This window comes from Lagopus muta, chromosome 3, assembly GCF_023343835.1.
Source record: "Lagopus muta isolate bLagMut1 chromosome 3, bLagMut1 primary, whole genome shotgun sequence".
Classification (NCBI taxonomy): Eukaryota; Metazoa; Chordata; class Aves; order Galliformes; family Phasianidae; genus Lagopus; species Lagopus muta.
This window is the reverse complement of record NC_064435.1, coordinates 62,458,184-62,485,963: the sequence shown is the minus strand read 5'-3', so window position 1 is coordinate 62,485,963 and position 27,780 is coordinate 62,458,184. Positions and strand designations below refer to the sequence as shown.

Below are 27,780 nucleotides of genomic sequence, written 5' to 3'. Positions count from 1 at the left end.
AAGTTCCCACTTGAGGTCAGTCTTGACCACAAAGCACGTTACCTGCATAGGCACACGCTCTACAGGAAACTGAAGGAAAACCTCAATCCCTTCTATGCGTACCTGGTTGAAATCCCAATCGCCCTCTGGACCGAACCCGAACTCCTTGCCGTCCCTCCGCCGCTCTCCCGGCCCGCATTCTTCCCCGACCCGCCGCAGCCTCAGCAGCTCAGGCCCGCAGTGTCCCCGGCCGCCAAATGGTGGAGCTCTTGGGCCGGGGAATGGCGTCGGCGCAGCCCTGCAGCCTGCGAGATTCGCTTCTTTTTCATTTCCCTGCATGGAAAAGGGCGCTACTGTAGCCAAAGCACGCTCCTGGGTATGTTCGGTTTTCCGAAACTGGTATGAACTGGCGTTAAAACAGATTTTTTAAAGTAAGACTATTCCAGCATTCAAGACAGAATTTTAGTGTTGCATTACCTATAATTGCTTCTGTGCAAACTTTTATCTGAACGCACTGCAGAGATATTTTCCTAATAAATGTCTACGTCATTTTCATTTCGATTAAGACACAAATGTCAGGGTTGAAAGAGTGAAGGTAATCTATCTCATGTGAAATAAAATTCTATGTGGCTGATAAATTTATGCTTTTCAGATCCTTAAACTTAATGATGCTATATATTCATATGTATACAGGAAATACATATTTTTGTGTATGCTTACATATTTACCCAGCTATGTCTGCCTACATGAAGGAGCAACACAGGCCAGCCATTCTCCCCATACACATATATAACCCTATGCCTTAACACCAGTGGCACAGCCAAAGTGCCAACTAGTTCCACTCCAGCTCCTGAAAGCCATACACATTTGGGATCAAACCATCTGTGTTATCCTTCACACACCCCCAAGTTGCACTTGGAATATGCAACTACTATTTAATAGTAAGACACTGATGATGTGGCATATTTGTTAATATACCCTGGACTTTCCACTGAGCACTGTGCTCAGTAATTTGCAAGTTGCTTGCTCGACATAGAAGAAAAGAAAAACACAACAGAAACCTTAGTTTTCCATCTTGTAAGAAGACTTGCATCTGTATTCAAGCAACACGAAATATTTCAGAGCAATGTGTTTTTGCATGGCCATGTAGAAGGTGCCTGCCAGCAAAGCCTTCCCCTTCTGCTTTCCCCTCAGTCATCCTTTTTTCTTCAGAGGGCAGTCACTGCTTGCTGTCTGATAACAGCTGCCTCCAATGGCCTTCCTAGAGTGAAGGGATGGCTTTTAGCACTGAGTCCTGCTGAGGTTTTCTCAGGCCCTGAAGGATCTACCTCCATATGCTGATAGAAACCATTGTATTTAAAATATTCTACTTTCATAATGTACTGTTTTCAATAGTATCTCATAAAGGAAACAGTTCTGAAAGCGTTTATCATTTTGTTTGTTTGTTTACCAAAGAAACCCATGCTGCAATCCTAATAGTTCTCAGTAGAGTTCTCAGGTAGTCCTTACAGCCTGGTGTGACAAACATTGAACTCAGGGCTTGCTCACCAGGAGCCACAGTGTTTCAAATGCTCAGAAATTTCTCATTTCTCAAAGTCTTCTTCTGGAGCAGATTGTGCTATGGTTTTAATAGCTCCTTTTGATATGTTACTATAGTCTGGTGATGGAATGCCTCAATTAAATTTCTCATATTTTATAAAAAATGACTGAAATGCAATTCGACATTATAACTGGAAGGTGCTTAGTTGGAAGTGGATTTGGGATCTTCATTAGAGTCAGTGGCTTGGAAGGAGGCATTTAGATCCATTCCATCAGTTTCCATCTCTGCTAATGTCAGAGAAAACTACTCTAAATAGCTGTCTGGAAAGATTTTTCCCCTGTGGTGCTGTGCTTTAAATTAGATGATTATGAAGTTTTCAATGCAGTTAAGTGTAATTTATATTAAACTGAAGTATATCTTATTATTTCTGAGGCTATGCTTGAGTCATGGGTTTCAGGTTGATGAATTATTCTAATAGTATTCTGCATATTAACTCTTCTTACAGCAGATGTAAATGATTGAGAAATGGGCAGTGGCTGGTTAACTTCTGGTGCTGCAGTTCTACAAAACTGAGCAGGTATATGTGAAAACTTTTCATTTTTTGCCAAATCAGCACCTCTGCAAATATCTTCACATATTTCTCATGCAAGAATTCTCAGCAAGATGGATCTGCTGGTGGCTGATGGCCAGGACTGAGCCATTTATCAGTTATCAGGGTCTGCAGAAGCTTGAGACCAGTTGGCCAAACAGAATTGTTCAGTTTTCCTGCGCAGCACAGAATACTTCCTTTTAATTTTCTATTATACTTCATTTTGGATGGTTATTTCTGATTTCAGGCTGATTTTCTCTTTCTACTACACTGTTTCTGCAGCCCCATGGCTGTTTGTTCTCCCACAAAAGCTACCAGACAGAAGCTAGCTAACATTTTTTTCTACTACACAGCACTCTTTGCCTGTCACATCCACACTAACTGCAGTGTATAAGTACTGATAGCTATAGACAAGCTGGCACCAGGATATTCTTGTGAGTACTAGCTATACCCAGTGCTAGTTAAACCAGACAAAATTTCATTTCCATTTGCCTACAGAAAGATTCATTTGTGCTCTCCTTTCACATTTCCTCTGGGAACACACTGTTGGATCTCTTCATCTGCCCTTAAAATTTCTCTTTATTTGCTTTTACAGACACTTAACTTTTTTCCCCTGTAACACTTAGGAGGAGAAAGGTAAAGCTTATGCAAAAGCTCACTCAAGGATGTTGATTTTGAAATCATCTACTTCTTGAGGGGATACCCTAGGCATATTCCGGGAAAGTTGAGCTGTCATACCTCATTAGCTTTGCCTCTTCAACCCGTGATACATCTTTCTCTAGACTCTTCAGCATTTATTAAGATAATTCACTTCATAATTTTTTTTCCTAAATAAAATATATAGGCCCTGATCTTACACCAATGCAAAGTGGCTTGTATGCTCTAGCAAAAGATGCAGCCCCGTAACTGCTGAAGTTAAGGTTAGTCTGCAAAGGCATCTATGCACAGTACAAATACTGAAGAGATGTTAGGCAGATTTGCACCTATATTTACTCTTTTTTTTTTTTTAATATTCTGAAAGAGAATTATCCAAATGAAAACCTTCGAGTTTAGAAAGTACAAAATATTTAGAAAATATAAAAATGTGTGTCTGGGACTGGGTGAACATTGACACTACACTGTTGGATGTATCTAATATTGGATGGACTATACTGGAGAAACAGACTGCTTAAATAATACTTGCTATCTTCACACTCTCAGGTACTCAGTATCAACATCTCAGAGCAGTTTATTTTTTTTCATTATAGTTTATCAGAAGGTTTCTTGGAAACAATTCATAGATAAGAAGAGTATAAGGCGAAGATTTTGTTACTGCAAACAAAAAATGTTCCAAATCTGCATGAATGTTGCCATTCCAGTGATGAACAGAAGATGCTGACTGATGCTAAAGTTGTCCTTGAGTAACGATCCTCAGAAATCCTTTACTTTTTACTAAGGTCTACTGAACAGTGAGTGAACTTTACAGGATTTATTTTTATTAGCTACTTCTGTTCTAAGGGCTAAAGCATACGGTTTATACATATTGAACCTCTGGTTAATTATTTTTTACATGCATTAGCACTAGTTAAATTAATCTACATTTAGTGACTACAATGTTAGCTCTGTCCTGATGTAGGAGCAGTTATTATCATTCAGTATGTTTGACTAAGTACCTTTCCTAGGAGAAATCCTAAAACAACATATGCTTGCAATAGCAGTGGGCAGTTAAATGCATTGTACTGCAATTATATTTTACTGTATGGAGAACTTTTCATCAAAACATTGCATTACAATTGAATACTGAATCATGTTCCTGCCAACAAGTGATGCATCAAATCACTGTGATTACAGTCAGGATTGAATCAGGAAATTAACTGTCAGAATCAATCGACGGTTACCCTGCTTTTGGAAATTAGTAGCTGTATCACTCAGAAATGTACTTGAGAGAGTGGACCAATAAATGCATATGAGCTCCTAAAGATAAAAAAACACAATCTCAGAAATAGTGTATTCTTTACTTTAATATAAGCTGATTTTTAACGTGTTTTTAAGATTTCTGCATCCATCATATACATCACAGGCATAGAAATAGGAAAAAGACTACAGCAAACAATTATATATTATGATTCTGGCATTAGTAAAAATGGAGATGCATTTTATGCTTCTTCCCAACGCTATGCCTAATCACTGCAAATACTTTTGCTGTTACAGCCTAAGCATTCTCTTTTAGAGACAAGATGAAAAGTCAAAACTTCTCAAGAAACTCAGAGTGGAGATTTCATTTCAGAGGTATAATGAGATAGAAAATCTTATCACGATATCCTAAAAATGCTATGAAGACCCAAGTTCAATCACATACTTTACCCTCGTTACAAATTAAGTTGTAACAGAAACAAAATCTCCGCTGTTGGTCCACTGCTCTGCTCATTACACCTCTCAGATTTTATGCTTTTAGTTCAAACTGCTCCAAGTCATTCACTCAATAGCATATTTACAAGCATTATGATGCTTAAAACTGAAAACGTGATTTTAGAAAGAATGTGGCGGTTGGAGCAGTAGAGGGATGCAGGCAGTGCAGCATCTGATCATTAACATTTCCAACTTGTAGGGATTTAATCAGCTTTTTTTCCTCTTTTATATGTAATAAGCATACATGTTAGCTTTAGTTTAAGCTTATCAGGATAGGTTAATGTATTAATATCCCAGTGAGGTTATGTATTGCTTTGGTGTGATGCACCTACGTACATCTGCAGGCACTCATCAAAGGTCTGTGCAACAGTCGAAGAATTAGAAACTTTCCAGCAAATGTTAAAAAGCTCAACTATTGAAGGTATTCTGGAATTGTTAGAAAAGGAAGAAAATTAAATTTAGACTCCAGCAGTCTGGGAAGCTCCTCTCCTCCCCTACAACACCAGAACAGAAATACAAGGATAAGAAAGCCCTTGCACAGTCTCTGTGCACTAGGAGTGTCTAATTCCAGCTTTGTTTCAGTCAGACTGGTGGCTTTCTAAACTGTAAGAAACCTGAAGCAAGTGAGATACTGCTGCCTCCCTTCCATCCAGAAGCTCAAGGGACACCTCTCTCTCTCTCTCTCCTTTGCCCATGTATTTCACTCTTTGCTCTCCCCCCATCAGCTTTGTATTGTTAACTATTCCTGTTGAAGTGACTTGACTATTTAGGATTTAACTGGGCCAGAACATAAGACACGGCTCTGTGGATGAATGATTATGGTATTCATGTAGTAGAAAAGAAGAGTCAATGTGTGCCACACTGACTAAATTCACTTTCTAACTTGCATGTGCAATGAATAAATGACATGAGTAATCTCTGCAGCAGGATCTAGAGTCTCTCCTTCCTCAAATGTGACCACACAACCCATGAGCAACAAATCACAGTGGAATCCCCCCTATCTTTCTGGACTCAAAACAGGAACGTTCCCCCTGTTGCATAGTGAAGAGCTGTGTGGGTGCAGTGTTCAGCTCAGAGGCAGATGTGAAGCTGGAAAGTCCCAGCCAGGAAAGAACTTATTCACTCAACATTAAGCAGTTCAGCACAAGAAGACTATTACCTCTACTATTGCTTGCAGAACCTTCAAAAGATTACTTACAAAAGATGTGGGGAAAAAAAGTATGCTAAAAAAAAAACAACAACAAAGATCAGTTGGTGAAAATATTTATTACCAGAGAGTTTCCTGGGTTTGAATCAAGATTTTTATGTTTATGTAGAGGAGAAAAGCAAAAATGGGCATTTCAAAAGATAGAATGAGCTAACACTGCAGTAGGATTCATGGAGCCTTGCAACACAACTTTGTCCTAATTTTATTAGAGCATATAAGGCCCTCCCTCTAAGTTTTCATGTATTCTACCAATTTATTTTACATGAGACAGAAGGACTTTTAGTTAGGCTAAGGTTTCCAAAGGGAGCAGCCTGCTGCTGGGTTCCCAAATCTGCATTCACACTTCTTGCCGCACAGTCTGATACTCAGACTTACTCATTCTTAAGAAGCTTGGTTGCTGTTACTGTAAAAATCCTATGAGCTGTGCCAAATTCTTCAAACCTTATTTATAAATACTTGTAGCTGTTCTGAATGCAACTCATAGCAGCCTGCAATGACTGGTTGGAAGTAACTCCTGAAACTGGATTTTTATGAGATGTTATTGGATTGCTATTGGCGTAGTCTCCAAATTTGCTGAGGATGCACCCAATCCCACTGTCAATGTCATTTGATGAAGATACAAAGAACATTAATCCCAATCTATTTCAAATGAGAAGAACTCAACAACAACAAAAAGTAACAACTCTAAGTAGTGTTCTGTGGGAAAGTTAGGCAAGGAAAAAATGTTTTTTTCCTCTTCTTTTTTTTCTCTCTCTTTTTTTTTTTTTTAACCTTTCCTCTCATATCTCCCTTCTCCCTTCTTTCTCTTCTTACGACTGCAGCTCTGAAAAATTCCATAAAGATTTACTTGTGGGCAATACACATAGAGTATCTCTTGCCTTTCTAAGTCCTTCATAGATCAGTACCTCGTGGACAGTGGCTTCTGTTTAGTGTGAGAGAAGAAGGGAGCAGGCAACTATGTGTCTAATATGGGGCATAAATGGGAGATGATATATGCAGAAGAGGAAAAGAAGAGCATCATACAAAATTGCAAGTCCTTTGAAGTGTAGCAGTAAGATTTCAGAGCAGATTTTTTGAGAGGTGGGTGGGGTGAGGGAGGAGCCAAAAAACAGCCCTCAACTCATTCTTTCTCCTGTCACCAAGTGCTGAAATTGGTCATTCAACTCCAATGGTTTTAATGGCAGCTGTCTAACCAAGACAGTTCCAAGTGATTAGCAGCCCTCACAGTGTAGCAACAAAGACTGTATGTTTAGAAAAACATTGTATTTATTCACTTGAAAGAAACACTGAAGTATTAATGGCGAGACATAAGATCATGAGTAGATATTTTTTGTAAATGGAAATTTAACTCTCTTGCAAAAACACTTGCTTTTCCTGTGCAATTCAAGTGTTACAAATCAATAGGTGTATTGCAGTGAGCATTATTTTGGATGCATTATAATATCCATTATAATATTATAATATCACATTTTGCATGGATTATTTTTGGCAATTCTCAAAATAAAAAATGGAAAGTACGAAATACGCTTTATCATTGGAAAATAAGAGTTTTTCTCAGTTAAAAAGAACAAAAGTAACAATAAATCAGAATTTCCATTTAGTAATACAAAATATGCCATGAAACCCCATGGTCTTGGATTAAGTATGGAACAAAGTATTCTCACCTTAGTCGTAAATATTATTTTGAACTGGAATTTCACAGGCATATTTATTGTAAGGCAGAAGTTCACTTTTTTCTTGCACTAAGGTCAAACATAGAGACTTCCGTCCTATCTACAGTACAGATCTTTGTTCCCTAATATTGTTCCTTATATATTATATATAATATAATATATAATATATATATATTATATATATTATAATATATTATTTTTACATATATATTTTCCCAGTATCTGAAGGTAAATGTATTAAATTCAAGTTGCCTGTAGTTTTGGTCATATGGGTAAATGAACACTATTAGCCCAAATTTATGGATTCAAAATATAAGACTCTGATAAAATAAAGACCACATCCTATAGTTACACTGAGTAAGCCTTGTTACAAGGACAGTTACATTCTTTTTAGTGTGATCTAATGGTAAATCATTACTCATTGTGAATAAAGGGGTAATGAGTACAGCAACCATCTGTCACAATTTCACTTTGTACAGCAGGGATTACAGAGAAAACTGGGTTGAGAATTTTGATACTTCATCTCACATACTACCCAACAGTGGACACACAACACAGTTTTCTAAAAGTGTCCATCTAATCAAAAAGTTGTTTCGCCTTTCCTTTCCAAAATTTAAGTTCTCATATACGGAAGTAAGATCTTTATAACCACTCGGTGATTTGTTTTAAGGCATGCAGAACTCTCTCTTTTCATTTCCTATCTTCATGCATAATGACCTGTGTGACTGATCACTGAATTTCTGGGCAGGTAAAATGAGATCAGATCCATTGAGTTTACTAATGTTCTGAAAATAACAATAATAATAATAATAATTTTAGTAATGTTTTTATCATTTGGTTATGCTAACTTGCACAAAGTTGCAAACTTCTTTCTTCCCCTCTATGCTAGAAATCATTGCACTTTAGATTTAAAAAATAAACATGAATAGGAAAACACAATAAATTTTAATAATGATCCACGACCCTTTTTAGTGGAGAGGCTGTAGGGACTAAAATAATAAGACAGGATGGAGGTACAGTACTACTAGTTTTGTGAAATCAAGTGTTGTGAATCTGTGCTTAAAACAAAAGAGGTTAACCCACTCCCTAGAGCTCAAACCAAGGCAAGGCAGTCTGTGGGGACTAGATCTGGAAAATGCATGACTCGAAGCACTCTGTTTCTCCTCTTTCTTTCACTGGCTATTTGAGAACACTTCTAGTTGTCAAGCAGAAGAAAGGTTGGGCTGTCCTGCCTACTTGAAGGTTTACTTCAAATGAAGCAGTTTTCCTCAAGAGTGTATAATGTTATTTCTTTCCTGACAGTCTCTGATAGCAGAATAAGCCAAAATCTTAAAAAACAGAACAAAACAACATCTCATACTTTGTAGAATTGAAGTAGGAAACTGACCTTAGATGCAAATATGTACAAGTTTCTGAAATTCTCACATGCAGAAAACTCAGTTTTAGGGACAGGAGCTATCTATAAAATCCGGTCTCAGATTCAAAGCTGTGTGTTGGAATGCCAAAAGCTCGAGAGGCACATGTGGTTTGGGCTTGGCTTTCTGTAGACTGAAAGGTTCTCCAGGCCAGCAGCCATGGCCTGTCCCATGCTCCCAAATGGGAGACCTGCCATGCTAGTGAGTGATGCTATGAGCTTAGAACAGGGAGGGCCTACAGAAGTGCAGGAAAGAGGTAAAATCGCTGCCTGATACTTCTAGAGATGAAAGAATTCCAGCAAATACTGGAAAGTGTTGTGCTTTTGCACTTGTTAACTGATTGCACGAGGAAAGACAAAGGAGGAAAGCTTAGTCTAGGCATCTGCTTCTCTGTGAACTGTGACAAAGACATGAAGAGGCATTTACTTGTTATCATCAGCCCAGGGAGAGCCGTTCTGAGAATGGAAATGCTAATCATCAATCTCCCTGTGCATGCGATGTCTCTGTTTAATAGCTGATAGAGCGTCTCCAAAGGGGCTTTTTTTTGCTCTTTGTTTAAAATGACATATAATGGACCTGGACTTATCAGTGTCTCTAAATGCATTTTCTGTGCTTTATCCTTACTAAGGGATTTAGTTCGTTCTAATGAATATGTGCAGAATTGATTTTGAGCTTGGTATAATTTAATCCATCAATTTAACATTAAATTAATATGCGAAGGGGGTCTCTTTGTGGATGAAAAACAGAAGGAGAACATTCTTATTAATTTAAAATGGACTTGAGAAATGGAAAGAGGCTGCTGCTATTAGTATCTGCCACTGGGCTTTACCACTGGCTTGTGAGTGGCCTCATGTGAATACTGCAGCTGCTAAAGCCACAGTGGTGGGGAGATGCCTTGCGCGCACTCATCTGGAGATCCATAGGTCTCAAACTGCAGGGTGAGGGCTTTGCAGGGGCTATGAGGGCTGGCAGCTCCTCACATCTACCTACTGAACATAATTTTACATGGACCAGGATCCCCTGGCAATTTTTCACATTAAAGAGGAGTTCAAACCAAGGCTGTGTCCCAGGCTGAGTTGAATATGTGGGTATGCCATCAGATCTTATTTCTGACTCCTCATTCTTGAGCTACAAGAAAGCTGGGAAAGGACTTTTTATAAGAGCGTGTAGTGACAGGATGAGGAGAAATGACTTTAAACTGGCAGAGAGTATGTTTAAACAAGTTATGAGGAAGAAATTCTTTACTGTGAAGGTAGTGAGACACTGGAACAGGTTGCTCAGTGAGGTTGTGGATGCCCCATCCCTGGAAGCATTGAAGGCCAGGATGGATGGGGCTTTGAGCAACCTGGTTAGAGAAAGGTGTCCCTGCCTATAGCAGGGGGTCGGAACTAGGTGATCTTAAAGGGCCCTTCCAACCCAAACCACTATGTGATTCTATGATTATCATCTCCAGAGAACACAGTGACAACCTAGGGAAGTTATCAGGAATAGTTTTAAGCAAAGTGTTTAAATTTTAGAATGCACTGCCATAGGGAATTATAGAAGTGAAAATTTGAATTCACACTAGAGAGTTTTGTGGACTGATCTGTGAATAATAATTTAATCAGTGAGTTGGGTCAGGTAGAAATGGTACTTCAGTACCATTTCAGTACCAGTACATGGCCCATGACTTGCCATCATTAGAGCTGCTCAGGTCAAGCTTGGTTTAATCTTCAGCAGTGGCAGCAGTGTTTTGGCTGCAGACTTGTGAGGACCTCACAGACCCCATCCAGGCTCTGTGCCCAGCTCTTGTTCTTGATGATCTTGACAATTTTCCTCACTGGTTTGGAAAAACAAAAGTGTGCCAGCATCTCTTCTGCACTGAGGGAACCAATACTGCTAAATTCCTTTTGCCAAAGCTGGAGTTGGGAGGTAGTGAAAATACGGTTATTTTTTCACTGGCACCAGTGTCCTCTTACGCTTTCCAAAGGACTGTTGAGACCATCGTTCAGAGAAAGTAGATCTCTACTTGGTTCTTGGGGCAAAATGTCACCTTAGCCATACAGTTACTTGGGCTTATAAAATTTGTGCTTGCCTGAGGGGCTGAGGGCCTTGAACAACCTCTCATCCAGTCCACCAAATCCTATCAGTTGCATTCTTTACAAGTGTTTGGTGGAGAACTTTGACAAAAGCATTTTGGCAATCTTAACACCTTGTCACTTAGGAGAGCCCTAGGCACACACTTTTTCCTCCTTCAAAGAACTCCACCAAATGAAGGGTCTATAGCTTGATTTGCAAAGGTCTGTCTTTCCACTGCACTACATTTATCCATGTTCTCTCCAATATTGTTACTTATTCTAATTCCTATCATTTTTCTTGTACAGCTGTCAGCCTCTTGTTTATTGGATCATTCTTTTTAAATACTTGTTACCAGATTTGTCACCTTTTGTTTCCCTGTTATTGAGCCCAGTTTAAACAGTTCATCATATCATAGTTATGGTTTAGCAATTTCATGTTTATATTTTGTTAGTACTCAGCAGTGGGCACAGTCTACTGCTGATAACTTTTATTTGTTATCTTACTGATTTGCTGAAAATACTTCCTACTGAATTTTCAATTTAAGGGAACTTCTCTTGCATATTGCCTGGAAATGAAGGTTTTCACACTGTGACCTTCCTTCCTTTCTTTATTTTGTTTTCAGTGAACACTGAAGCAAAGAGCTTTTCCTGTTATTACCTCATTCTCTGAACATTCTTATTGAAAGTTAACTAGGTACAGGGCATGCAGATTCTCTGCTGAGTTCCCTGCTGTGGATGAGTTTTGGAAATGTTTTCAAATTGTAGCATTGCAATTCATATAGATTTTCTGTTGTTAGCATATTATTAATTAATTCCAGTTATTGTCAGTATTATTCTCCAATCTATTTTGGCTTGCATTACTATGTTGTTGTATTTTGGTCACCAGTGAGTTCAAGCTTCATTTTAATTTGATTGTTTAAATGTGAATTCCAGATTTCATAGTGTATCATTTCAGTATGAGCATTATTATTCCACTCTATTTAGGTATGGGAGTATTTTCTGATAGTTGTAACTACGCACTGATTTTCTAATATAGTGCCTATAATATAAAATGTATATTGAAAAGATGAATATTATATTTATGACAATAATTTTACTCTGTTGTTTTTAATTTATTTTTCACTTTTATACAATTCTCCACTCAAATTTAAAACATAATCTAGCAGATATTTTGGGTTTTATGCTCTGTGAGGAAAGCTGAATTTGAAATATGTTGTCACACCATTGCAGTGTGGTTCTTCAGTGGTAAAGGTTTAGATCCAGAGCTTCTTTTTCTGTGTGCATATTAGAGGCCTCCCTCTGGACTCCAGCGGATCTTATAAATAGTGCAATTCTTGAGAATGGAAGCTGGAGGAGCAGAGAATAGGTGTAATGCAGTGATGCACACTCCATACCGGCTACTTTCTCAAGTGTCAGTTTTGGATCTAATGGCTTGACAGAATGTAAGCTATCAGGGAGTGCTGTGCTATGTGGTGTGAGGGACAGCCTGATGGACGGGGCAGACCACAAAAGCTTGATTTTCCTGAGAAACTTAGCTAAAATCCACATGGGCTGTCTTGGGTCACTGGAGGTAATGCTAAACTTGCAATGGGTGCTTGAGTTTTAATGGTAAATACAGGATGCCTCAGGCTTTTCCACATTCTAGAGTGAGAAAAGCCTTTCCTGTGTATATATCTCAACAATATATGGTTAATTATGTTGTATTTTCTATTTTTACCTATTCCTCTTCCATTAAAGTAATATTTTTATTTTAATCATTTTCTCCCTGTGGCTTAGAGGTGACTGAGTGCTACTGTCACAGATACAGCTGTGCAGATACATTTATTTAAGTGTTTTTAAAAGGATAATGGCATGGGGATCACAAAGAATAACTGGAAAGATTTCTGACTGAACTGGAAAGCTATCCAAGAGTATCCAAGACTTAATTTTTCAGGCTTGATGTAGTACAGTGTCAGAGGAACATTTTGACACTTTTCCTGTACTTGAAAGAGAAGAGCATATGTCAACAGCTGAGGATTGTATCAACTGTGGTGTAAAATAATATAGTTGAAAGTGATCACCATGTCCAGACAAACAAGACACATGGTTGGATTCTGCTACTGATGAAGGCAATACCTGATGTACAGAGTCACATACAGTGACGATTATAATGAACAGGGACATCCAGAAGAGACTGCTTGCATTATTGGGCACAGAGACAAGAGATGGTGAGGACAGATAGGTGGTAATAAAGCAGTCTCATATCCTTCCCTACTGAGAGACAGGAAGAGGGAATTAACAAAAAAAATTAACAAAATTTCCTCCAAACCAGCTCTAAAGTCACTTTTCCTTCATTTTAAACTGCAAAAGAACCAAGAGGGTGTACACAGTGATAGAAAGAAAGACTTTGGTATTTTCAACATCCATAAGATGAATCTTTCAAATTGAAACCATAAAGGAATAGAAAGGAAAATCACACTGTAATGTTGACTTCTGATCTAGAAGAACCAAGAACTAATTTCTCTTTGATCTTTCAGCAAATATTTTAACCACATAGGATGAGAGACTGGTAGCAAACGAAAGGGCACTGAGAGATTCCTTCATGCTATAGGCAACCACACCAGAAATCCTTATTAGCACATCTGAGACTGTTTTAACATTATATAGGTGTTTTTCCCCCCACAACACATATTAGAAGGCTGTTTTCTTCTCTGATACTTAGAAAACCTTTTCTAGTTTCCGGTCTAATTTTATTCATGACTGGTTTATACTAATTTGTTCTTACGCTAGTATTGTCTTCTGCTTTAGTAGCTCATTTTCTTCTGAGGCACATAGCCGTCTGCTCAGTTTATGCAGTCTTAACTTCTCTTGCTTCTCATTTTTCTAGGCTAAAAAAGGCCACCCTTTTATATTTCTTCTTGTATTCCCAACTGCCTTCTCACTCAACCAACGTTTTTGACCATTTTTGTACCTACACCTATTGAAATAATTTTATTTGTTTGTTATTTTACAGTGAGTGTCTGGAAATGTATGTAGCAGTTTCTGCAGGGGCATTTCACCTGGGTCTTATATAAAGCATTCATTTTTCAGTCTGTATTGAAAATATTTTGTTAGACTAATTTCACTTTTTTTTTTTTTTTCCTACCAATACCAACAAAATGCTGTGACACTCTGGTTTTGAGTAAATAGAGCCAGATTTAATTCCTCTAAGATTATGAAAGTGTGTTCTGACAGTACAAGTACTATCCTGAAAATTAACTCTGTTCTAAAAATCTCCTGCACCATCATTCTGTACTTTCCTGCGGTTACAGGGCTAGATATATATCCTGACAAAAAAACATTAAGCACTTTGTGTTAGGAGGCCTGGTTTGCAGTTCTGGGTAGTGATTCCCTCTGCCACACTGCAGAAACTTTCTGCTCTTCATCATGCTCAGCTCCTAACAGGAATACTGCAGCACTGAATATCTACATTCAGATCTTGTTAAAGTAGAAAAATCACCTTCCCTGGAGTAACCAATTCTTCTTCTGTGTAGGAGTTCTGCATCCTGGGGGTGAAGCCTTGCATAAAGTTAGAGCGATCGCTCATCAAGGGCAAGTCCAAGTATTGTTTTATTGCCTGTGCTTCTCACATATTACTGCCATTACCATAATTTTCTCAACTTTATGAAATACATCAATGCAAGTGGATACCCCCCTTCAAATATAGCAGAATTTGAAAAGCAATTGAAAATGAATGTGCACTTTTGCCCCTTCCATTTATCTAACTTCTGTCACAGTAGGTGCCAACCAACTCGTTATCTGTGTTTCCATCTGCCTTGTGCTGTAAGAGGGAGCTTCTCTCCCTTAGTTTTAGATTTTAAATATCTTTATGCACCTGAAGTGTAAGGGACCAAGCTTCAAATTCTACCTGATATATGGTTGACTGTTGGGAGCAAGGAGTTAGACTCAGTGATCCTTATGGGTGTCTTCCAACTTGGGATATTGTACTATATGCTATAAAAATATTGTGAAAAAGAGGGGAGAAGTTGATGAATATACATTAGGACAACCACATATCAAATGACACAATGTTCTTTCCAAAAGTTTATACATTTTTAATTTTTATATCTATATTTTTTCCACACTATAGAGAAACCAAGTAGCACTTTCTTTACCTGCAACTGGATTTTAAAGGCTTCAGGTGAACTAAAGCCTATCAATCAAATGTGACATCAAACCTAGGCACTCTTGTGAAAGTTTAATGCTTGCAACATGTATGAATGACTGGTTTTGCAAATACCTACTTAGAGGTATCTGTTGCAGAGATGTTCTAGATGTTCTTAGGCTGAGCTCTGAGTGAATCTTCTTGAACCCTGCTTTAAACTTTAAAGCTTTAAAGCAGGTTGAGGGAAGGGATCCTTCCCCTCTATTCTGCCCGATGAAGCCACATCTGGTGTACTGTGTCCAGTTGTGGGCTCCTCAATTCAAGAAAGACAGGGATCTCCTAGAGAGAGTTGAGAAGAGGGCCACAAAGATGATAAAGAGCTTGGAGCCTTTCTCTTATAAGGAAAGGCTGGGAGACCTTCAGTCTGTTCAGTCTGGAGAAGAGAAGGCTGAGAGGGGTTTACAGTTTTCACTGTTTATAAATATCTAACAAGCAGGTGTCAAGTGGATGAGGTCAGAATCTTTCAGCAGTGCCAAGCAACAGTACAAGGGGCATGGGTACAAACTGGAACACAGGAAATTCCATGTGAACATGAGGAAAAACTTCTCTACTATGAGGGTGACAGAGCACAGGAACTGGCTGCCCAGAGACCTTGTGGAGTCTCCTTCTCTGGAGATGTTCAAGACTCATCTGGATGTTTTCCTGTGTAATCTACTGTAGGGAACCTGCTTTAGCAGGGGTTTGGACCAGATGATCTCCAGAGATCCCTTCCAACTCTTTCAGTTCTGTGATTCTCCCCATTTTCCTATAATCATCACAACTTCCTCCATAAATGTAATAGGCAGTGGTTCTGTTCTCCTGTGATGGTGGAACCCTCATGGAAAAATACCATATTAGTAAAAATATTGGTGTTTTTTTTTTCTTTTCCCTGCAGGTAGTTCATCTCCAGAATAAGTATTTATTATTATTATTATTATTGTTGTTATCATTATCGTGATTATCATTATTATTATTACTCCTATTGTTGATTTGCTACAGAAATCTCATTGAGTTCTGAGACTAAAGATTGTTATTCACAGAAGAAGCTAAAACATACAGTCCATCAACATCTCCAGGGCAATTTTTCATTAGAGGTATTTGTCTGGAACACACTTTCTTCTCTCACTCTTCAGATTTTTTATTTTATTTTGGCAATTACGTGAAACATTACTTCATCCCTTATTATTCTCTTGCCATTCCTAATAAGCTGTGTTTTAATTTAAAACAGCAATTTACAATTCAATTAATATATAACAACACAATCCATTGTAATCACAATGCGATAAATTTTTGTTTCAAGTAATTTTTAATGCTTATAGCAGCTGGATCTGTGAAGTGTGGAAATAGCTGCCATTTTTCACTATGTGCAATACTGCCTGTGCAAAGCACCACTTTTTAATTATGTCACCACCTAAGCCCAATGTATGGAAAACAGAGCAACTTTAATTGCAAAGGAAGAAAAGCTTTGCTTAAAATGTAGAGTTAATACAGAAAATATAAAAATAATACTGAAATACAATTAGTGAAAAAGATATGAGAATGGATCGCATAATCATCATTTAAAAATATGTTTCAGACTGATGTATTTCTAGAAATAAAGGAATATGAATATGAATAACTTAGGCAACAAAGAATTACAAGATTATTACCAGAAACTAATTATTTTATTATTATCTCACTTATGGATATTTTTTCCTTTCCTTTTATGACCACCATGCACTTTCCCAAATACCTGTGTTTCTGTATTATATATGTAAGAAAACCCTCCTAAGTCTTCAACAAGTTAACAGTTCATTGGAGTTTAGTATAATTAAGTTAGTTCTAATTTATTTACTACTTTTGTTTATCTGAACTTTATGTTTTAAGTATGAACTGCCATTTGCAATCTGGAAAAAGAATATAAATGCTTCAAAAAGAAGTGTGACATCCCAAAGTCCACTCTCTCTTTTACTCTCCCCTGTGGTTTCTGGACTCTGCAAACACAATCTCTCACTTCTACTGACTTTTAACAAGATGGGAGAGTCTTTACTGTTTCACCCATCCCTACCTTTTCTCTTTAAATCATGAGTAATTGTGTTGCTTTAAAAAAGGAATTGTAGTGCTTCAAGTGTAAGTAAGAACATAAAGAGGTATCACTAGATTTTTCTCCTTGTAACAGTGGACAAATGCAGTGGGTTCTTTGTAATCCCAATTTACTTCTAAAGGCATTTCTCTGTTTCATCTTTCATTTCCCATCCGAACAGCTGGTCCTCTATCAGTGTGCTCCTACTCACATTCATCAGAATTGGTAATTCTACCAATGAAATGTCAAATATAACTGCTTGAGGCTTACAGTTTTTGAAAGCAGGAATAAAGCTGCTTTCACAAACCTTTTTTCACCCCTTTTTTGCTCCCTTTTTTTTTTTTTTTTTTTGTTTGTTTGTTTTGAACCTAGAAACTGTAGGAAAGTATTCACAGATTTATGGAATATTGTATATGACAATATTATATTAGAATATAAAACTCTCCCAAATTATTGGATAAGGAAGAGGTTTTTTTAAGTAATAGAATGCCACAATATTGACATTTCTGAAGATCTATAATGAAAAGAAAGAGGGTAATATTAAAAGTCATAAAATGTAAGTTATGTCCTGTAGACAGAAAATTCTGAAAATTGTCAGATGGACAGATATAAATTGGTTATCCTCCAAAGAAATATTTTTACATGGGCTAATTACATAATGAGCTTGTATAAATAGACAATAAACATTTACGTACTTTTATAAGCAGCATCATTGTTGAGAAATACATTATAAATGATAAGTAAGAATTTTATTATTGGAAAGAAATCATATCATAGAAGTCATTCTTTGGTTTAGAAATTGGATTTACTTGGAGCAGAATCAGGATCAGGGCCCCCAAAATATTAATTTCCTACTATTCTTTATTCAAATGAAAAGATACTGTCTCTGGCAATTGCACCATAGAGAAAAAAATATCAGTTCTTTTATATTATTACTGGCTTTTCAATTCTTACATTTGTCATTGATATATGTGGCATGAAAGTAAAAAATGCATACATAACATAAAGGCTGAGTAAATATACATTAAGGAGAACTAACCCATCAAGTGATTTTACCCTTATCTGCATTTGCAGGTTGGTTAGATCCATCACTGTATGTACCGCCAAACTCTGTAATTCCATTATAGTGGTAGGAGGAAAAAGGTGGGAGCCTTTGAGGTGATGCTATGTATTGTATAGTAAAATCCAGTAAAGTTTCATTTTCAAATATCTATTGGAGAAGGGACAAAGTATCTCCAGTAATTTTAAGGACATTTTCCAAATGTTTATTTAGATAAAAGATAGATAACAGTAAAACTATAAAACCTGCAGCTAGATAACTAGGTTTTATTAATGACCTGCCATACACCGTGGCCGGATAATTAAAGTTCTCCCTCCCTTCTAACCCACTCCTCCCAGAAAGAGAGAGAGTGGACAAATTTATTTGATAGTTTGATAACCAGGGGACACTGGTTGAAAACTATTGATATAATCATGGTCTATTCAATTTGCTCAGGACAGACACTCCTATCTGCTAATTTCACCTGTGAATAGTTAATTATGCCCTGAACGCATATGGTTGATCCATTAATAAAATTTGTCTGTCATAGGCTTTTGTATTTTCCTTTTTCTGTCAACCTTATGTGCATTTTATCTAAGGAATCTTTCCCTCTCTTTTTTTTTTCTTCTTTTTTTTCCTTTCTTTAAGCATTGCACAAGACAGATGTTAGTGGTATGGGTATTTCAGCAAGGCTACGTTATAGATGGCATGCAGCATGGATCAGGATTGCTCTTTTAGCCTGTAAAAGACTGGGCCTGTGTACATAATGAAGTTGTTGAAGCATGAATGATAATGGAGTTCTTAACCATTTCACATTTTCAAGCTACGCTTAGGGAATTTGCTTTCAACTAAACAAATGCAAGGAAAAATGCATCTTTTTTTTTTCTTTTGGCAGGCTCATGAGATTTTACATATATAGGATGGCTGTTTTTACTTTGTTTCCTTTAAATCTTTCTGTAATCCCTTTTTGAAGGCATTTCTTTGGACAAATGCAGGTATCAAAAAGCAGATTTTCTCCCTCTAGTCATGTGAATTTAATAAAGTGTGTATTGTATGCCAACACAATTTGTTTTAACCTCTGAAAGGCCTCTCAGAATTCTGAAAGCTCCTAAAATTCAGATCAGATTTCCCTAATTCTAGCATTTTCTGCAGATGGGATGATTTTCCTTCAGTCTTTTCTATCTTATAAAGACATTGCTCAGTTCTTCAAAAATCATCTTCTTATTCATAACACTGCAGGCTAGAACATGCTGCTTGGTTTAATGTCCCGGAATGAAAGTATATGAAGATTGTCAATGGAATTATTATGTAATTTTTCCCTCACTTCTGCTTCCTAATTTTTTCTACAAATGCAGATTGTTTCATTGAGAATCCAAATGCAGTCTTTAGAGTAGCTGAGGGCTGCTTTTCTTTGAGATAACACCTCTCCTTCTATGATGGAAACCTCCAGGTGTCTTTGCCAACAAGTTTTGTTTGTTTCCCTGATCTAGGCACTGCCAGTGTAACCACGTTCTCTTCTTATTTGCAGAGGTCAAGATAGAGAAAACCATCAATAAATGGCAGAGGTTCTGGGCCTTGTTGTCATGTTCAGCAGCAGTCATTCCAACATTGTCATTAAGCCTGGCTGTACATTCACCAGTTTAACAGAGCGCCACTGGTTTTGATACAGATTAGTGTCTGGCATCTGCAAGGTCTAGTGTGTCTTCAAACCTTAATTTCAACTTAATCTTGTGTTCTATGTCCAGTTCTCTGTACAATAACTGTGATTATCATGGCATGGTTTTCTTATCAACTCTTTCTGATAGTCTAGTTTAAGTCCATGTGAATTTTTAACGTCTTCCAAAGAGTGAGTTGGCCATGCACCTTTTATATTTTATGATCACATTCTTTATTTCAGAAAAATCCCTACAGATTCCTGTGACCAACTTTCCCCTAGGTATATTTTTCTTCCCCCCTTTTGAGGTTTCTAAGATCTCTTTGTTTGGTGGTAGCTTAATGATAGGGATTATCTTGGATATTTCTTGCATCATCCAGTCTCACTGGCTAGCAGTGCTAGATGGCCTTGGTAGGTCTAGCTGTATTCTTCACAGGGATGATCATCAGTGGGGTGGGCACCAAAGGTTCTTGTGAGCAGACATGAGGAAAGAACTGTTATTTATTATGAATGTGTACAAAGCTTAGCACAATGTAATTAGAGCTAATAAGCACCATCACATACATAAAAACAAATAATTAGAGATAGTTGAAACCTTGCAACAATGTGGGTCCTTATACATATCTAGTTTACGGAGTTGAGCAGTTACTTTCCCTCCTCACTTGCCAGAAAAACATATGATAAGGAACATTTCAGCTGTTTTCTGCAGCTATTTTGGTGTATTCCTCTGCTGACTGAGAACCCTGCAGATTCTACATGATTTTGCATAGCATTTTGTCAGACTAACTCTGGGAACCTTGATGAAAGCTATCGTCTTCAATTGAAGTTCAAGACCTCTCTTCAACCCACAGCCCATAACATCAAGAAAATGCAGGTGTGGGAACAAGGAATACTCTGAAGTCACCCAGATTTACAAGGTTGAGCCTCTGCTACCTGTTCTCCCAGTGCAGTAATGAGATTATATATATATGATATTCTATATGACATCTACCTTACTGACATCATTCAGCTGTGCAAAGCCAGATACTGGTAATAATATTTCATGACAAGTCTAATCTGAGTTTAATTATATTAAATTATTTCAGAAGCATCTGCCCACCCTCAATGACTCAATTGCAAAGAAGGTCTTTTGCAAACATTGGAAATGTTGGAGTCCTCAAGAAAAGATTGTGAGTGGATTGTGAGTATCTAATGGAAATTCATAAGTATGAAGTTAAAATCAACATCCCTAAGGAAACCTAAGAGATTTTCTTGATTCATTGGATGGTTTCACTTTGGTAAGTTCATAGTGTGAGCAGAAAGAACAGATGACAGTACATATGAAACGTCTAGAATGACAGCTTTGATACTCAAGACTTAGCAGTTGATAGATGGGTATAACGAATTCATAGAAAAGCTATTATAGAAGTAATATTAAGTCATTCATAGTTTAAGGACTGCATTGTACAAGGTTCTCCTTTTCTTCTTTGGACAAAGAGAAATTTTGCACATGTACATGTAGATAATCAGATTTGATTAGTTCTTCTGGTTTTGTTTTGTTATGCTTTGGTTCCATTTTCTGGGCTTGTTGTTTATTTATGTGTTTATTTAAAATATTTATTAGCCAGAAATGAATTTTGTGGACAGATTTCTGGAAACATTTGCTCAGTACTCAGTTATTATCAAAATAGTAAGTTGGGACAGTTGGGAACTATTGGGATAGAAAACAAAATAGAAAGCATTATCATGTCATAATATAAAACACCAGTGTGTTCTGGGGTGCTGTGAACAGTTCTGGCTCTCTCTACCACAAAAAAGGATATAATAAAACTAGAAGTTGTGCAGAGAAGAGTGACACAAATGAGATCTGAAGTAAGGAGGCACTGGGGCTTGCAGGACTATTTAAATTATAGTCTGATTACCAACCTAACAAGACACTATTCCCATGTTATGGAGACCAAACAGTGGATGTTAACACAGTGAAAGTTGGACAGTGTGGACAACATTACCCTAGTGGTGACTTTGTCGTAGATGCTGTGAAAGATGGGGTCACCTCTGCTGGGGCAAGTTTTTAAACGCGCAGCAGTAGACTCCTATTCATCACTGGCAAAAATACATAGGTAATGGTGGTAATTATATTATAACATTTTGTTTTTTAGCTGACGGTTTTCTCTATCAGATAGTGTTATTGTGCTCTTTGTATCTCTTATAGTTTCCTTTATAGTAAATAGTAAGCGTTACTTTTGGAACAAGCTATGTATAAGCCCGCCTCTTTTGCACAAAGCATTTTAAGGCTGCTTATAAATAGGCAATTTGTAAGTGAGACTTTGTGGTGTCTTTACATAGATATGTATATTTTATCAATTTTTATGAGATACCATTAATAAAACAAATGATATTTCTGTTGAACAGTGAACTGATTGCACATATTGTAGACATGTTAGATTTTGAACTAAAGCAAAACCCAACAATTAGATTTTAGACGTAATTGTCCTAGGAAGAGTCGAAGAGGAAGGTTTTCCTATGAGCTGTTGTTAGGAGATTGGGATCTTCATTTTCTCTACAAGATGCATTAACCTCTGCTACAACTCGATGTGCAAGTACAATTCCTCTTTTGATCCATTAGCAGAATATGCAGCAAGTAGGTCTATCTCACTGCAAGGCTTGGTAACATCAATCCTGGCACTTGTCATTAGGCATTTACATGCAATGTTATCCATCCTCTATGTGTTTTACTAGACAGCAGAGGGTCAGAATACATATTTATCACTCAGGATAAGCAAATTCTTACTCTGTTGAGCACTTCTAGTAGTTGAACTGAACCCTGTGAGCCATTTGCCTCATTTAATTGCAGTACAGATAGACACCGAGAATATCCCACTGGACAAATCAGACTGTTTTCTTGAGGCAAATTCTATTTGAGAAATCTTTGTAATATTGTTTTAAAGTTTCTGTTGGTACTAAGAAAGAATGACGAGTGAATTTTTTTGATTCAAAATCATGATTTATTAGGCAGAGTACACAAAAAACTCCTGCCCTGTACCAGTTGGCAGCTTTTGGGTGAAATTCTTATAGCTGTTGCCCTTCTTCCTGCTATTTCTCTAACCTAATCATTCTGTAAAAAATTCAGTTTTCCGTCACTAAGGAAAGCAATTTCCACTACCTAATTTGATTATATTTTTAAGCCAGCCTGATATTTCTGTTAGCTAAAATAATAATAATAATAATAAAACAAAAACAAACAAACCCCAAAATAAAACAACTACACAGGGAAGTGTTCCAACAGAACACCACTCAGCTTGTTATTTCTTAAAGCATATTTTATGCTTAAGCATCGGAGCAGCAGAAACAGCTAACATTTAGATATGGCACCGCAGTGCATCCCTTTGGTCTATTTGAATGATGAGCATCTTTGGAAGTGTTTATGGCTCAGATCCTTCAATTTGGAGCTGTTTAGTCTGGGGAAAAGGAGGCTGAGGGGAGACCTTACTGCTCTCTTCCAGTATCTAAAAAATGCTAACAGTGAGAGCAGGGCTGGTCTCTTCTCTCTGGTGACAGCAGACAGGATGAGGGGAAGTGGCCTCAAGTTGCGCCAGGGTAAGTTTGGGTTGGACATCAGGAAAAACTTCTTTACAGAAAGGGTTGTTAAGCACTGTAATCAGCTCCCCAGGGAGGTGGTTGAGTCACCATCCCTGGATGTGTTTAAAAACCGTTTGGATGTGGTGCTCAGGGACATGATTTAGCGGAGGGTTGTTAGAGTTAGGGTAGTATGGTTAGGTTGTGGTTGGACTCGATGATCTTTAAGGTCTTTTCCAACCTGAGCAATTCTATGATTCTATGATTTGTAGGAACAGGCACTGTAAGACCAGTTATAAGCATTCAGAGGGGAAAAATGCACAATCTTGTTAGAAGTATTAGATATTATCAAATAGCAAAGGACCAAACTATGGTTGGTAACAAAGTTCCCTGCACTGATATTTTAGATCAGAGGTATTAATTCCTAGTACTTTATTATACGCTAAGAAGAATGATTTAATTAACTTGCATGTAAAAACTCTGCTCAGTTTGTTGCTTGATTTTTTTTACATCATCACAACTCTTCAGTGGACCAACCCCAGCAATTGTTATGCAGTGTCAGGTCAGATTTATTTTCCAAAACTATGGTAGCACTAGCTCTTTCTCTGACACTTTATTTCAAGATTAGCTTTTGGTCACTGTTGGTCTTCTATGATGGAAAACCTTTCCAAAGTCAAGTAATCTGAGCTTATTTTGACAGCAAGTACTGCTGACTAAAGTTACGTAGACTGGTTCTACATCAGAGAACCATTTCTTTATAATATTTTAATATCAATGGCTATATTATTGGGCTTAGTATCAACACCAGACTCAACAGGCTGTAATTATTCAGATCAATCCACTTTCCCTTTGAAAATATCTATACATCAGTGATTTTCTTCCTAACCCCAAGATTTTCATTCCAGTTCTAGTAGCTACTAAAAATGGTGTCAGCTATTGCTTTCCATGCAGTGCCTTGAAAATCTAGATACTCTTAAAAGCAATGACATAAACTGAAAATTTCAGTAAATGTTACTCTTCTGCCATTCAACCAAAGCCCCCAGATGTTACACTTCTGGCTATTTGTCAACATTTACAAATTCTGTTAACTGGAAGAAATGGATTTGTAATAGCCGTTAGGGTATTTTTTGCTGCTGCTGGATAGTTAAAATTATATGTCTTTATCCTGAAATAAGATTATGATAAAAGCCATATTGATACCTTTGTGTTACATCTGTGTTTCTTGGTAGATAATATTATTAATATAGAATCTATGTTATTAATTAAATAGCTCTTTAGTATTATTTTTTTTATTACTTCTAATGGCATTGCTGATTTTGTCATCATTTTAAATAGAAGAACTCCTTTACTACAGCTAAATTTTGGCTTTTTGATGGCAGCTTGGGCCTAACTGTAAGAAAACTGATAAGTTTCATTAATATTTCCTTGCTGGACTGTGAACTTCCAATAAAATATCCCAACATTAGGATGTTAATCGTTTGCTCTAGTTGTCTATTTGCAGCCCCAAATGTCTTAGACAGCTGCTTAATTTGAGTTACACAATACGACGTGCAGGTGAATCTGTGTGTAGATACTCTGTAGACAAGAAGGGGGAATTCTGAACTGGGCCAAGCTGGGAAATATGAGTTAGTCTGGTGAATGCTTTACTGGATAATTAGAATCTGGTGGCAAGATGGTGCTTCAAGATCCAAGATTTTTTTCTGCATGTATGTGATGAATCACAAGCTTTCTGTTTCTTCCTTGTTATTTCCATCCCAGAAAGGCATATAGAAAGAGATAGGAAAACTTCTGGATTCTCCTTTGCATCACTGGAAAGTTAAGCTTAGATTTACTCATGGTAAAAGGGATTTTTGTAGATATTGCCCTCTGCTACACTTTATTGACAGAAAATTCTGTCCCATTTTAAAGTAAAAACCCAATGCTACAAATGCATTCCTAAAAGTGACCTTGGTTATAGCATTTTAAGTCATACTCAGTTCAGTTGGAACAAGAAGATTTGTAAGTATTATCATTTATAATATCTTAGATTAGAACAGTATTTGTGCACTATCTGTCCTGATAAAAAATATTAATTCCTAAAGGCCTTGTCCTGCTTGTGTTGTTCGGCTGTTACTGTTGCAGAAAAATACCATGTGGCTCTAAATACTATTCCTGGATGTCAAATAGCATAAAATAGCTATTAAGTTCTCACTGTATTAAATCTTTTATTTCATTAAATTTAAAAAAGAAGAACTTTTTTTTTGATTGTTGTGGAATTAAATGGGTCATTGTCATGAGACAGGAAGATAAAGTGTTTGGTTTCCAAACTAATACTGCAACCAAGTGCTGGGCATGTGCTGAGATTCATTAAAACTTTGGAACTTGCCTCAGGATGGTATAAATGACAAATGTTTTTAAGACAAAGCTGTGAAATAATAATTCCTCAGGGGATGTAAGGTAAAAAATTACTATCTTCTGTAGCCTGTGATGTTTCTGTGCTACAGATTTTAAGAAGCCAGGGAAATATTCAGGGGAAGCATCACTAGATGGCCAGCCACCAGTCATATGCCATGGTAATGTAACCTCAAAGTTCCAGGGCTCAGCGTAAGCACCGCCTGCATCCATTCCATCACCCCCAAGGTAGTGGTGCTCGCAAGGAGTCATGGATCCATTGACAAGAAGAACAAAAGCAGAACCAGCCTGTGTTGGGAAGCTCCAGGATTTAGAGTGGGAGGTGGGTAGGGGTGAAGAAAAAAACCCGATACTGACTCCTGGAAATGCAAGGTCAGTGCTCTCAAACCTGCTCTGGGAATGGGATCAACCTCCTGATTAAAAGCTTGCATGTAGCTTTTTTTTTTTTTTCCATGAAGACAAGCTGTGTGCCTGGATAATGTACAAGGGAAGGAAAAGGAACTGACATTGCCTGAGTGAGGTCAGTACAGACAGAAAGAAAGAGGAGAAAACCAGATGTAAGTTAGATGCTCTTTGACTTATGAAAAGGCGTAAGTTTGCTGAAATTCCTCCCTGATGCTCTTTCAGTGCTAACTGGCCTCACATGTAAGCTGGACATCTTATATTTCTGATCTGCCCCTGATGACAGGTGCTGGTGGGCACGCAGAAATCAGAGGCCTGCAGCACCTCCAAGTCTCTGATAGGAGTATTCTGTGTCCCGCATGTCTTGGCCAATGGCTCTACCCCATGACACATTTCATTGAGCTATACTCTGTTGTGGAGAAGGAAGCTGGCTGCTGATGGGATGGAGACTGTAAGACGTCAGGCATGACCACAAGCAGCAAATGCAGGTGCAGCAGTTGTGGGCAGTGTATAGACAAGGGTGCTAAGGAGAGAGAACCACGTGTCTCCTTCCAGAGTTTGGTTCAACAGCCCTGTGCAAGGCACAGAGCATATGAGCCTTGGCAATGATATTTTCAAATGTGCTGGTGAGCAAGAAAAAGGACCATGGGCATGTACCAAGGCAGATATGACTTCCTCAGCACATGGAGAGCAATGGTCTGCAGTAGACACAGGTTATACCATGTTGCTTGGCCTATGAGACAGGGATCACTTGATTTAAAACTGCAAGTAAAGTTTGAACAGAAAATGGGGCTTGGCATTATCATTAACTAATGTTAAGTGCTTTAACTAGAACACCTTCTGCATGCCATTGGTGAGTGAAATTTGGAGGAAATACAAAATATAGTTGCTACTGTAATTTATATTCAAATTTCAGAAAAACATTAATGAGTAGTTTTATGATTAAAACTCCAACATGGGTCTAGCTTAAAAATGAGGTTTGTTTCAGAATTCCAGGTACACCATGTTTTATGTTCTTTTTAAAATACGCAAAACACCTCACTTTTGCCTTCAGATTAAGATGGAGCAACACTGAATTAAAATCTGTAGTCAGTAAGAATATTATAGTGTAGAAAATATGCAACTTTGTAATGGAAGCAGACTGCAATGTAAATAGAGAGGTTTACATTTTTCCTTAATCTCCTCAATGACGTATTACATTTATTAAAACAAAGCAAAGAGAATTAAGCAACAGCTGTGTAGCTCCCCATTTACTGTACCTGTTTAACCAATACACCTGCTTCCTACCCCTCTCTGGTTTCCTTCGGTGTTCATCCCGGCCCTGGACATTCCTTAACATCTTGAAAAGTAACTAATGAACATCAGCTACTACAAAAAGCTGTGTCAAGATACCACGGACTAAGTGTTCACTATTCCTAACATCTCAGAGGGTCTGGACTGTGTAAGATGAAGCCTTGCAGGAGTAACAGGCTTACTGCTCTTGAAAACTTTTTTATACTTTATTGATTTCTTTATCCTTTATAATGAAATAGAAAAGACCTCAAACCATTTCCACCTCAAAACTGCATTCACAAAAAATTAAAGGTGAAAGTATTGTTGCTTAAAGGATATAATGATGAAAACCAGCCTTATAAACTTAAAATTATTCATTACCACTGTCATACACG

General features: G+C 37.5%; 1 long non-coding RNA gene across 1 annotated transcript in view; it reads left to right on the top strand.

Moving 5' to 3' along the window:
• Positions 1–27,780, top strand: part of LOC125691292 (uncharacterized) — a 71,109-nt gene that overhangs the window by 22,246 nt on the left and 21,083 nt on the right. Inside the window, exon 2 of the long non-coding RNA XR_007376069.1 lies at positions 20,851–21,042. This is a non-coding gene — a long non-coding RNA (uncharacterized LOC125691292). The remainder of the gene's footprint in view (positions 1–20,850; positions 21,043–27,780) is intronic.